This window comes from Neopsephotus bourkii, unplaced genomic scaffold, assembly GCF_033783945.1.
Source record: "Neopsephotus bourkii isolate Nb327-2 ecotype Australia unplaced genomic scaffold, CSIRO-AGI_Nbou_v1 NB_821, whole genome shotgun sequence".
Classification (NCBI taxonomy): Eukaryota; Metazoa; Chordata; class Aves; order Psittaciformes; family Psittacidae; genus Neopsephotus; species Neopsephotus bourkii.
Genome location: NW_026901317.1, coordinates 2,082,734 through 2,097,272, shown reverse-complemented (window position 1 = coordinate 2,097,272; position 14,539 = coordinate 2,082,734).

The window sequence follows — 14,539 nt, the reverse complement described above, 5'->3', positions numbered from 1 at the left end:
GAGAAAGAATATATTTTGACTTCCTGTAGTAATATCCAACACAGCAATGATGCATATAATTTAAATCATCTATTGCAAAACACACAATATGGAGAAGAAAATTCTTAGATTTACATTCTTTACATCTGTATTGAAGACATGATAATTAACCTGGAACCTTGTTTTTTTGTACTTTAATTCCATTCTCCCTTTCTGGTAACATAACACCAGAAGATATGACAGATTTTCACCAAAAGCAATGACTCAAAATGTCATATTGTAGTATATTTCAACATCTAATTTACTTATTTTTGTTTAAATTTCACTTATAAATGGGATGAAAGTTCCAGAAAGTGTAGGATCCTTTTTGTAAATATGCTATGTCAAAATGATAAATAGATTGAAGATTTTTATGTATTTTTTAATACGCTGAAGATTTAGAAAGTAATATAGAAACCAGAAATACAAAGAACAGATTTTACAATATTACAGTCTAATTCCTGGCATGCCATTCAGTTCATTATTCTGTATAATAATAAGCAGGCTGTTTTATATGTTGTTATAAATGGAAAAGAGATAATTCTGCAAACACATTAATTTACTGTATGTGATATAATCAATAGATTGGATTTTTTTTCAGACTGCAAGAATCAGAAGAAATAGAACCTCAGGAAGTCCTACTACTTTGAATTCACTAGTCTAGATAGTAACATTTCATCTCTTGAAATTTAAAAAAAGCATACATGCCAAAGATTTCATTTATTATTTTTATTTCAGTAGTAAACTATGATCAACAATATGTTTCAATAACAAGGACAAAAATACAGTAAAGCACACAGCTGCAGTTCTGTTGACAAATGATCAATGTGGAGCCATTTTAGAGGGTAAAGGAGTTATTTGAAGGTGATAATAAAACCACCTAATAAATCATATTATAAATAACAGAAAAACTTTCAGGTTAAAGTGAATTCTGAAAATTGCACTGAAAGTTTTTCTCTTTTTTTAATTTAATCAGACTAAAAATTTAAAATTACAAATAATTCAAGAATATAAATCAACATTTGGAGCACTGTTGAAGTGGCACAGTTTAGAAAATTTCGGAGACAAAATGTTAGCGGTATACTCATTTCAGTTTCCTTATTATCAGTATGGCCGATACTTGTTGCAGGCTTAGACCATAAGTCCTCAAGAGTATAAACTTAATTTTTTTTTTAAGTTGTTCCAACAACTGCCTTTGAATATTCCTGCGCTCTCAGACTTATGTTATATTATTATCCAGAATATTCCTTCCAGAATAGGGAATATTACTGGTTTAGGAAGTATATTAGTCCCTTATGAAATCTTTGCTACTTATCTCACAATCTCCAAATTGGATCCATGCCTTGAGATAGGAATTGATATTCTAAGTGAACCACAGCAGCTTTTGGACAGCACTTATATACTGATATTTGAATCAAGACCTATTTTCTTATGAGATGACAGTAAATTAAGGTTTTCTTATCCAAGGAAATTAACATCTGTCAAAATTTAAGAAAAGCATTCAGCTGTGGAAAAACATTTCAGACTGATCACATCAAATACGTGGTGTTGTTGGCATAAGGGAAAAAGGATAAGGACATTTATACTCTTTTTTAAGTAGCACACCAGGAGAATTCAGTTGTCATGAACATAAGGAATGATGATCATTAAGAAGCTCCAGACAGCATTTAATAATTTTTTTTCCAATGCAAAATAAAGATCATTAATATAAATCATGAAAATTTTTTAATGTTTTATGCCACCAAAGTTTCAGAATGTGTATAAATGTTAAAATTTGATCTGATAATGATCTCACAGAAGGAAATTACAAAAGAAAGAAGGTTTTTCAAATCAAAACATAGAAATGGGAAATGGGAACAATAGGAAAGATTCATTATTACCTCATATTAATTTTATATCCATACAAGTGGCTGGGTCCAGTCTGTGTTACCATTGACAAAATAAAAAGAAAAGGAATTTTAAGATTTTACAAACAATAGGAAGAGATTAATGCATTTGAAAATCACCCACTCTAACTGCTGTACCACTAACAAGATGAAAACGTGAAAAGAGCAGAACACTATACAGTAGGTACGTAAGTAGCTTCCAGTAACTTGCTAGTAACTGGTTGGCTAATGACTAAGGGAGAAGCTGTCATAGCAGTGATACCTTACATAGCAAATGAAACAAACAGAATGAGGGCCAATAGTGAAGGGGTAAAGAGAGGTATGCTATTTCTTTGGCAAGAGGCACCAACTTTTTAAACTGAAAAATATGGGAGGTTAAAAAGAAGGGAAAAGATAACATAAAGTCAAACAAATCATATGATCAGGGCTGCTTAGAGCCCCTCTAAAGAAGTCTTGCACGTAGTCATTGCTATTTGGAATAGAACATTAACACTGTTGTTGATACAAAAATATGTATTTCTTAATTTTTCTTTAGTCTCAGGGGGATTAGGAACACTAAAATTAGTGAGGAAACACCCAGGAACTCAAAGTCATGACATTACAACAATCTACAAAACCAGCATGGCTCTAGAGGACAATATTTAAGTCACAGAATCATAGAATCAGAATAGTTTGGGTTGGAAGACACCTTCAAAGGTCATCTAGTCCAGCCTCCTGCAATGAGTAGTGACAACTTCAACTAGATCATGTGGCCCAGAAATACACCCAGCTTGGCCTTAAGTGTCTCCAGGGATCATGCATCTACCACCTCTCTGGGCTACCTGTTCCAGTATTGTTCCTATTATATATACCTGTTCCATCCTCACTGCAAAAAGTTTCTCATGCCTAGCCTGTTCCACCCCTTTGATCATTTCTGTGGCCCTTCTCTGGACCCTCTCCAACAGGTTAGTATCTTTCCTGTACTGAGGACACCAGAGCTGGATGCAATGCTCCAAGTAGGGCTTCACCTGAGAGGCAGAATCACCTCCCTTGGCCTATTGGTCACACTCATTTTGATGCAGCCCAAGAAACACTTCTGGGCTGCAAGTGCACATTGCTGGCTCATGTCCAACCTCACAATGTGCCTTTATGGTAATTAAGATGAAATAACTTCAATCATTGTAAGTTATGAATGAAGGCAAAATTTATAACCCCAAAATTTACCCAGTTATTAAACTACTTTGAAGAATATTTGTTATTTGGACAGAAGCAAAGTGCATGTCCAAATATCTTATCTGTACACATCCAAGTACCAACATCACCAAATCCCATGCCTGACTTGGGTCTGTGAAATTATACACAGTAGAAATAGAACTGAGCTGTAAATGCTGCCCACATATTTTATGTTGCCTGAGTATATGAGCTAGTAGTTTTAATATGCTTCTCCACCTGAATTAAAGAAGTGATAATATGCCTGATACCATTACTAAATCATTGTCTAACAGAGAGGTAAATCAGTTTAGAAAGGCATGATGCTACATCTCAGAACACAAGCAGGTCATTATTTAAATAAAGTAAAAAGTCGTTCTGCATAAACACAGGGAAGGATACAAAACAAAATGAAAATACAGCTGGAGGGATGTTGGTTTTAATCAGGTAAGGAAGATTGGTTGTTAGAAAAAGGGGAGATGAACATAGGAGCATGTGACAGATAACAAATTAATCCAATTCAAAGGCTGTTCTCTAAACAAATCATAATTTATTTTTCTTCTCCCTTGGTTTTCAATGCAGCATAAAATACCCACAACAAACCACGAATTAAACCACATTAAATGGATGTGAGTAAACCAGAGGTGCTTGGGCTGTTTAGACCACATTCAACTCTAAACACAAACATTATAACAAGAGTAGCAAGTTTCCATTGTCGAAACAGTTTTCTCTTTTGAGAAATCTCTCTTTTTATGGTAAGCATATGATTATTTTCATAGCAACTGAAGATGAAATAAGTATATCACCTGTAGTGAAAGCAAGGGTTTCTCATTCCAGCGAATGTTATTGTGTGCCTCAACAGAACAAAATTTTCTATAAACCAGAATGGTTATATCTTAAGATTTCTCCTTTCTTTCTGTGTCTAACCCATTTATTACATTATGGTTCTACTGTGGATTGGAAAATTGCAATTTGCTTGTTGCTTTTTAATTTTACATTAATCTACCCTCAGTCACCTCACTTCAGCACAAACGAGAACACTGCTTCCAGAGAAGACATCCTAGCTATGACTGCATGATTAAATCTTTAACTGAAACAACTGAGAATAAGGAGCAATTTAAAACAGTTTAAATAAAGTGTCTCAAACATTTTTAATTTAGAAGATGACAGAAAGAAGTGTAGACAGTTTTAAAACTAGCACTGGGAAAATTCACATGAAACAGACTAAGGAAACCCATTTATAGAACAAATAATACAAATTCTGAAATCCTGCAGATAATTAACAGATAAATCTAGGGTATTATGCAATTAGGTCATAATTACAGTAATTAAAAAAAATAGATCTTTTTTTTCCCAAATTTGAGACCCTTGAACCATCATTGCTGGATATCATTGGATTTAGCTTTTAAAATAAGAATATGAGAAAATATGAAATAAAAAACATAGTATTTATAAGTGCTCTACAGTTTATATTTTACAGTATACTTATGTTTTCTATTAAACTCACAGAGCTCTAGTCTTTTATCAGGGCTCAGTTAGTTTAGACTGAACATTAGTTTACACAGAAACAAAGTTACCTTTGAAAGGTTAAATAACATGGAGTTTACAAGAATAAAATAAGTAATCTTATCAGAAAAGTTTGTGTACATGTTTCCTAAGACATTCATGGAAATAAAATGATAAATTTTGGAGGGTATACACCTTTCATGATCTGGAGCCCTCATGTCATAAGATGATAAATCTGTCTTTAGATATGCTAGTATTGAACTTGTCACATTGCAGTCTAGTGGAACAAAACACTGATATGGTGTAGCTCTATATACAATGTACTGTATTAAATTTATCAACTCCTGAAATAAGTGGCTATATACAAAATATTTTATTAGATATCTGTTAACTTTAATATAGAGCAACCTTTCATTAATGACTGGCCATGAAGTAGTTTGTTTCCTTCTCTCATATTTTATTACTATTGCCTTTGAGCTTTTACATATCATACCCTCATTATTTCTCATGCTGTCATTATCTTTATAATCTTCAAATTTTTTCTCACTTCTGATGTCTTTACATTTCTGAATTTCTTTTTCTAATCCATAAAAATCATCTTCAGTTTCACCTATGTGATTTGAAAAGTAACATTTCTTAAATTTCTTTTTACAACTTCAAGCTTTGTCTAATCTCTTCATTAATCCAATGACAATACCGTGTGGCATACGGTTCCTTCATTTTCCTTGCAGGGATTAAAGCAGGATCCATTTTGATAATGGATCTGATCCAAACAGATAAACCAGCATCCATTTTGATTATAAAGAGTGAATGATCTCCTGTATAAAGGGCTTGCAGCTGTAATGTCTTTCCTTCTAATATGACAAGATCAGTATTTCTTCCTCTAATAGTATTCTTAACTGCTGGTGACAGATAATCTTTGAATTATTCTTGGACAAGTATTCCTCATAGCAGCACACATCTTCTACTCCAAATGTCATTCAGGCAATCCTTCTCTAAGTTTGTAGATGTTCCTCCCAGTTTTGACTCTTGACAACTATTCCAATAGGCAGCTGATCCCTTGACATTGCTTTATGTATCAAGAACACATTCAGTGGCAATTTTATACCATCTGTTGATGCTGCCAACATTACTGTAATGTACATTTTTTTATTTTTTTAAATTCTGATTATGATGGACTTTATGCATCTTTTTTTAAATTCTATAACTTAAGGTTTCAACTGCATTACCCATTTGACTAAGCAGATGATAGTGATAGTCATGATATTTACACAATCCAGTCACATACAGCTAAAATGCAATTAGCTTTTCTGTGGGGTCAGAAGGCAGATGTTGGCAAAGCAATGTTTTCTCCCAAAGGCATTATGAAAACACCATTCCTATTCAGCTGTACCATCAAATGCCTTCTTGCTCTGGAACATTTTCTGCTTATGGTATTTCTTTATCTTTCATCTTAATAATTTCCCATGTAACTGGTCTGCATCCATTGTTTAAATATGTACAAATTCCACAACTAAGAGTCATAGAATTGGAGAACCGTTAAGACTAGAAAGTACCATCTAGTTCACCATTGTGGACTAGAATTCATCCATCAGATTCTGTTCATTCGTGCCTTTATAAATCATATTAAAACTGCTCTTACTAATACTTTTCATTTTTATTCAAAAAACTCATTTTACAACAGCTGTCCTATTCAAAATATAGCCACCACTAAATCCAAACCAGATTTTTCTTCTGTCTTCTCTAAGTGTGCTTTTGGGAGTGGAGTCATTATCTACTGAATAATTTCTGAATCCTTAGCTCATGAAAGCTCCTGTTTTGACTGTTTCCATCTTCACACTTACTATCCCCTCTCATTACATTTTCTCTCATCCTCACCATTATTAGATTTTTTTTTTTTTGCATATAGTAGCACCATGAGTATAAAATTTGCACTATAAGTTCTCCTTATGTCTTTTGATAGTTGGATATCTCACCTCCAAAACATCTGTCAAAAACCAAGAAGACTCATAAAGTTATGAAAATTACAGTGGAATTCTCTGAGCTGCAATGCACCACAGTTTTGCGAATAGGAGAGAGAAACAGTAGATTCAATTGACCTCACTGCATCATTATTCAGTTTTAGGCTTCTTTGGAGTATTTCTTCTCTCCACAGGAGAGCTTCTACACTGCAGTCTAATGACCATACTGACCATAAAGAACATTACACCATGTTCAAGAGTGCCCTCAGATTTTTAAGTTAAATTGATGAAAAAGCTACCTTTATCTTCCTTTTAGGAAAACAGAATTTTTATGAGATTATGTTGACATGTTTATATTGGTTCCACTCTTTTGTGCCAATGCTAAAAGTTTACTAGCTTTGTCAGAGCTAGTCTTTGTCACATACACTTTCTACTCATACCACTCCCTCTTCAAACTCACTGCTGTGGAATGTTTCTGTGGATGGTTGCTACCTTTCTTTAGATGCAGACTTGGGGCACAGTGTTTCTCACAACAAATTATAGTATTGAGCTTTTTAGTATTGTCCCAGCAGCAACTACCTAGAATGAAATTATGTCAGTTTGTGCTGTCTAACCTCTAGTCTTGAATCAGAGCCAGACCTGCTCTGAAAATGTCTATGCTATCCTAAGTCAAATTTACAGAGGTATCTGTTATGAATCAAACAAGAACAAGGGAATTATATTGAAACTGTCTTGTCAAGGAAAGCCACTATTCCTTACAGGCCACATGCACTAGTATTAAAACCTACAATATCTCTGAATGCATGTTTCAGTATGGGCAAGAAAGTGACCTGCAAGTTGTGTAGGTTCTAATGAAAGCTAGAGCCAAGAGGACATCCTGTCCATACAACAAGGAAGTTTACCAGCTCTTTAGTCTGTCATGGGTATAGTTCCAGAGTACTACAGGGTTTCCATGGCAGAGGCCATGAGACGTTCAGATTTGTAAAACACAAGTTCAATCTTTTCCATGACAAGAACTTCAGGAAAAATAGCTAGATTCTTGTGAGAGAAGGAAACTGGAACCTCTTTTAAACCCTCTTTGAAAGAATCCAAGGGTGAGTGAAGCAAATAGTGTGTCATAAACAAGGAAGCTGCTTTGAGATCCCATTGCTGCCTTATGTTTTGATCTCTTTCTCAGAGAATGCAGCTTACACTTTGAAAACTCATCCGTGCAACATGAAAGTTACATTGTCCCCCTGTCCTGACAGGTGTGATCTATCTAGATGGAAGCTTCCCTTAGGCTCCTACAGGCATTCTGAGATCATGACTTTAGATACACTGCACCCAAGCATTTCACACCTCGGTGAACCCTTCTAACAGAATCATTTCTGGGCCATATGATATGTCTTACTTTGATTTTGTTATGGAATCATAGAATAGTTGGGTTGGAAGGAACCTTCAAAGGTCATCTAGTCCAACCCTCCTGCTATAAGCAGGGATGTCTCCAACTAGATCAGGTTGCTCAGAGCCACATCACCCTGGCCTTAAATGTCTCCAGGGATGATGCATCTACCACCTCCCTGGGCAACCTTTCCCAGTATTTTACCACCCTCACAGTAAAGAATTTTTTCCTCACATCCAGCCTGAATCTCCCCTTCTAGTTTAAAACTATTACACTTCATCCTATCACAAAAGGCCCTGCTAAAAAGTCTCTCCTCATCTTTCTTATAGGCCCCTTTTAAGAACTGGAAGGCCACAATAAGGCCTCCCTGGAGCCTTCTCTTCTCCACCCTGTAGAACCCCAGCTCTCTCAACTGTTTTATACAGGAGAGTTACTCCATCCCTCTGATCATCTGTGTGGCCCTCCTCTGGATGCTCTTAAAAAAATCCATGTCTTTCCTGTACTGAGGACTCCAGAGCTGGATGCAGTTCTCTAGGTGTGGTCTCATGAAAGCAGAGTAGAGGGGCAGAATTCTTGACCTCCCTTGACCTCCTGGCCACTCTCCTTTTGATACAGCCTATGACAGGATTGGTCTTCTGGGCTGCAAGTGCACACTGCCACCTCATGTCAATCTTTGATCTAACAATACCCCCATTCACCAGCAGCCCTCGTCAGGACTCAGGTATACAGTTCATACTAATATCCCCACTCTGAGGCCATGGCTTGATCCCATACTGTGCACAAGTACCTCTATGGTTAGGAATACTCCCTTCCAAAATATGTCATCATAGGGACTTTTGATATTTCTATACTACACATAAATTCTCATTTAATCTGTCTCCAACAGCATAAAAAGCCCTCAGAAGCTGCAAACAGACATGGACTTAGAACAAATTATTGAATGAGAATCAAAGATGCATTTGCTGAATTTCAGCTAAATGGAGCATCCATTCAAAATAGCTGATTAGGATTCCTGGCAGACTGGGAGATGACCCTGCAAAGGTTGTTTTTTTCTTGTAAAACTTCAGTGACTCCTCAGGCACTTTAAATATCAAGACAGATTCATTGGTCTGTCCTGGACTGAAATGAAGAAATTATTTATTTGGAGTGACACTGACTAGTATATTGTCATCCAACAATAAAGCTGCTTGCAATGGGCACCACTGATTTTCCTTAAACCACCTCTTTGTGCCTAGGGTTGGAGCCACAGGACTGCACAAACAGCCACAATCAGAAACCAAATTTCATCACTGAAATTAAAAAAAATATTCAGCCACAACTAGCTGCCACTGCCTTATGTCTAGGGCAGTAGGTCTGACCCATTTCCCTGTCTTTTCTTCATTAACGAACAACAAATATTCAACTCAGTATGCAGTAGAACCTGTGGTCACCAACATCATCTCACACAGTGAAGAACTGGAGATGGGGGTCTTCAGTGTTATGGGGAAAAAAAAGCTTATTCATCTATATAGTGACAAAAGATAAGAGAGGAAAATAATCACGTCTTCTTTCTTATGAAGTTTCAACTCCTGTAGTCAAAGTTAGGCAACCAAGGACAAGTACAGCTCAGAGGATGTCAAGAGAAAAACAGCATGAACAAATAGGCTGCTGTAATAAAAGAGAATAAAGTAAAGTGATTATGTGGTTTCCCACAGTGAAGGGAGCATTCCTTAGCAACCACGGATTGTCATACAGCAACAGGATAGTTAGGCCATAAGTTCAGTGGAAAACTGTAAACCAGGTGGAAAACTCACTGGGCTGTGTAGGTTCAAAGGGAAGGGCGTAATAGTCTAAGGTGTAGCTGGTACTCAGTCACTTGCAGTACCCCCAGTGTTAATGGAATAAGCCTATACAATAGTACAGACTAGGTGTCAGCTGCTGTCATGGTTTAACCCCAGATGGCACCTAAGTGCCACACAGCTGCTTGCTCGCTCGTACCCTCAGTACGATGAGGAGGAGAAGCATTAAAAAAAAACAAAAAAAAAGGTAAAACTGGAGAGTTGAGATCAGAAAGTTTACTAATTAAAATAAAGTGAAATATTATTATTGTTATTATTATTATTACTATAACAATAATAATAAAAGGAAATAAAAAGAGACAGAGGAATAAACCCAAGAAAGACAAGTGATGCACAATACAATTGCTCATCACCCACTGACTGATGCCCAGACATTCCCTGAGCAGTGACTGACACCTGTTCATCAATCTTCAGCAACCCCACAACAGAGAGATCAGGCAAGGTGGGCAGCTGCTTAATTTCCTTTGTCTCCAAGGCAGCAATACCAAAAGCCCATCAGTACACTTTTAGTTCTTTGAAGTACCCTCTCCTGAGATGGCCAAGGATTCATGGAGCTCCTGGACCGATCACAATGGGGTGGTTTTGCCATTCCTTCCCAGGAGAAAAAAAAAAAAAAAAAAGAAGGCGAAGAAAAAAGAAACAGGGAAGTCTTACCTAAAAAAATTCAAAGATCCAAGCTCTAGTGACAGCAGTATAATTAAGAGCCTCTGGGAATGCATCAGAATTCTAAACTCAGTGTTTCCATTTGCCACACTGTTATGTAAATATTTACCACTCCAGTTGAGTTGCTGAAAGCAGATTATGATGAATTATTTCTCTCCCATGTGTTTTCTTTGGGGTTGGGGTTTTGGAGTTATTTTGGGGTTTTCTTTTCTGATAACTTTTGATCCATGAAAATGATATTCAGCATCTATTTCATGATCAGGCAGGCTTCTCTCAGGTGATTGTGCTCCGAATTAAGAGCAATCTGAAAATATTTTTTCCTTCCAAGTGTTGTCTATCAGATGCAATTTTTGCTACACACAATCTGTATCATTGTCTCATGGTCAAATGAATATCAGCTGCCCTGCTGTAGCTGCAGCTCTATGCTGCTTGTGGCAACAGCCTGACAGACCAAGGATCACCCTTTCAGACAAAAAAAAAAAAAGACCTTTGTTTCATGGGGGCTAACATGAAGGCAACTCGCAGGAAAGAGAGACACACAAATAGTCCAAAAACTTAAGAGGATGGTAAATCCAGATGTAACATCAAACTTCTTGTAACAAAAATTTCAGCAACCTGAACAACTCACCATAGAACCTGCCTATTCTTCTTTAGAAGTATCCTCTGTGCTAAACTGCTTTACTTTTTGAAATAAAGAAATGTTGAAATGACTATGTAAGACTATGAAAAGCATTATTAGCAGTTTGCTCATGTTGACTGCATCCTTTCAGGCACATCTTACTTCTTGGCTCAACTTCAGCTAAGACATTACTTTGCCAGGTGGAAGCAGGCACTGTCATCTTTTCTTTGCAGGAAGGCTCTTTCCATAATCTCAGGTTTGACTAACGTGTTCATTGTTTCTCACAGGAGTCTCTCTGTGCCACGTGGTCTCCAAGCTTCAATTCCTTGCTTTAACTCTTTTTCTTCTCCTTTGTTCAGCTTCTTACTGCAGACTCTGGAACACAAGTCATGCTGGCACTGTCACTGTCACTGTAGAAAAAACAACATGCAAACAAATCAGGCACTATTAATCAGAAGCATTCTATGAGACCAACATACCTCTGTCTACTTGTACATCTGAGATCATGATCCACACCAGTGATACAGCTGCATTTGTTCCTCTCTGAGGAGACGTTTTCTAGAAAAGATGTAGCGTAATGTTTTTTTTCCCACTCTGTCAAAAATGCCTTTCTTGAAATTGAAGCCCATGGCTAAACCCTAACCCCATTGCTAGCAATCTTTGTAGGGAATGGGAAAAGCTCATGAACAAGAAAGAATATAAAAACCAGTAACTGATGTGATGCCTGCCTAAAATCTCAATTCATTGCTGAGAATGAACCAAACAACCATGTTTGGCAGGCTCTTAAACATTTTGGTCGATAGCTTCTTTTGTACAATGCATTGTTTTACCTGCTGTTTCAGATGTTCTAAAACTATTTTAAAAAGGAAAAAAAAATCTCTAAAAAATATCTTAAAGTATTGCTGACAGGGCCTCCTTAGCCTAAATTAGGCCAGAGGAATAACTTTATAACTTCTTGAATTTCTCCCATATGCTTTGCCATATTTCATTGACCAGTACTTCTAGGCTTTTATTTATCTGCTTGGGTATGCAAAGTGTGTGCAAGGACACTGGAGCTTCATCACTCTTAGTGCTCATCTCTTGATGACAACTCCAGTTTGTGCTCTTTCCATAGTAATGAAAAGGTATAGGGTGTAGGTTAGTTTATTTTTTTCTGAGTCAGATATAAAGATGAGATGTTGAAGGTGAGTGAACCCAAGGCCCGGACTGGAATTTAGAAGGCCCCTAGCATATCTTTGGATGCAATTTTTTCTCAAAATCCAAGCTAATCTATTTGGTTATATGTTGTCCTGGTTTCAGCTAGGATAGAGTTAGTTTTCTTCCTTGTAGGTGGTACAGGGCTGTGTTTTGGCTTACACTGATGTTTCAATTATTGCTAGTGATAGGACAAGGGGTAATGGATTCAAACTAAAACAGGTGAAGTTCAGGTTAGACATAATGAAGAAGTTCTTTGCTGTGAAGGTGGTGAACCACTGGAACAGGCTGCCAAAAGAAGTGGTAAATGCTCCGTCCCTGGCATCGTTCAAGGCCAGGTTGGAGCATTGTGCAACATGGTCTAGGGTGAGGTGTCCCTGCCCATGGCAGGAGGGTTGGAACTCGTAGATCAAAAGGTCCTTTCCGGCCCTCACTATTCTATGGTTCTATGATTCTATGATGCTTACCCTAAGTGAAGGACTTTTCAGTGTCCCATGTTCTTCAGTGAGGAAGGGCACAAGAAGCTGGGAACGAGCATAGCCAGGACAGCAGATTCAAACTAGTGAAAAAGATACTCCATACCATAGAATGTCATGTTCAGTAGATAAACTGGAAGGAATTGGCCAGGAGGGGCAGATCACTGTTCTGGGACTGGCTGGGCATTGGTCAGCAGATGGCGAGCTGTTATATTGTACATAACCTTTTTTTCTTCGATTTTACTCCTTTATCTTTCTTCTATTATTTTACTTTATTTCAATTATTAAACTTTTTTTACCTCAACCAATAGGCTTTTACCTTTCTTCCAGTTCTCCTCCCCATCCTACCAGGGTTGGGGAGTAAACAAATGGCTGCATAGTGCTTCACTGCTCTCTGGCTGTGTTTGAAAAACAGCTGTTGTTACAAAATGAACGCAATTAGAAATTCTTTTAAAATGCATCTACATAAAGAGGCTGGATCAAAATGACTTGCATGATTACAATTTTGAGCTGTACCTTATTGTGAAAAAGAGAGGAAGTATTGGTAAAAGGTGCTGCCCCCTAGGTCATTTGATAATCAGACATCTTAATCATAACTTGCAAATAATATTCCCTAGATAATAGCAGTATTCTGTTGTCAGTATTTAATCATTAAAGTCATTCACTTAATGCCACTAGTCCAGCCTATGTACTCTTAGTGATATATATATAAATGTATATTGCACAATGAGAACTTAATGGTAATCAAGACTTGTCCTTCACTTTTCACTTCCTGAAAACCAATTATGTGTGTAAACATAACACAGCAAATGTACACAACAAAATTAAGAGTGGGCTTCAGACTTTGTTGGAAATACGTATTATTAATCCTTATAATCTTGTAATAAAGTAGTTTCCTTAGCCCCTTAATAACTTTCGTTCAAATTCTCTGAACATTGCAAGGAGTGAGATGCCCAGAAATAAATTCAATATTCATACAAATATTTAGGTTGGCAAAGACTTTTAAGATCATCAAGTCCAACCACTAATGTAGCACTTCCAAATCCACCACTAAACCATGGCCCTATGTGCCACATCTTTTAAATACCTCCAGGGATGCTGACTCAACCACTTCCCTGGGCGGCATGTTCAGTGCTTGACAAGCCTTTCCATGAAGAATCTTCTCCTAATATCTCATATAAACCTCCTCTGGCACAACTTGAGGCCATTTCCTCTCGTCTTACTGCTTGGTACTTGAGAGAAGAGACCAACACCCACCTCAGATCAGCCACCTTTCAGGCACTTCTAGAGAGAGATAAGGTTTGGCCTCATCGGTGCTGAGTACAGGGGGATGATCACTACCCTAGTCCTTCTGGCCGTACTATTTCTGATACAAGCCAGGATGCTGTTGGTCTTTTTGGCCACCTGGGCACACTGACAACTTATATTCAGCTGGCTGTCCACCAACACCCCCAGGTTCAGATACAGCCTTACCAGAATAATCTGTCTTTTTTATTATTTTTCCTCTGGAGGTATTATCCTACCTTCTCAAAGTTTAATATCATTTCATTGTTTCTACCCATATTTAAGATCTCACTCAGCCCCTTTAGATTTGTCTCAATGAGCTTGTAAGAATCACTCAATTTAACATCATGTGACCTTATTTCCACTTCTGCCTGATTAACAGCTTAACAAAAACTAAATCTAATAATGGGGGTATTGTAGAACCTCAGTGGACACACTTTCATACCTATTTTATGCACTGCAATTTATCTTTTTCACATTTCAGACAATTTCGATATGCAGGTTGATAAATCAAGGAAAAATTGA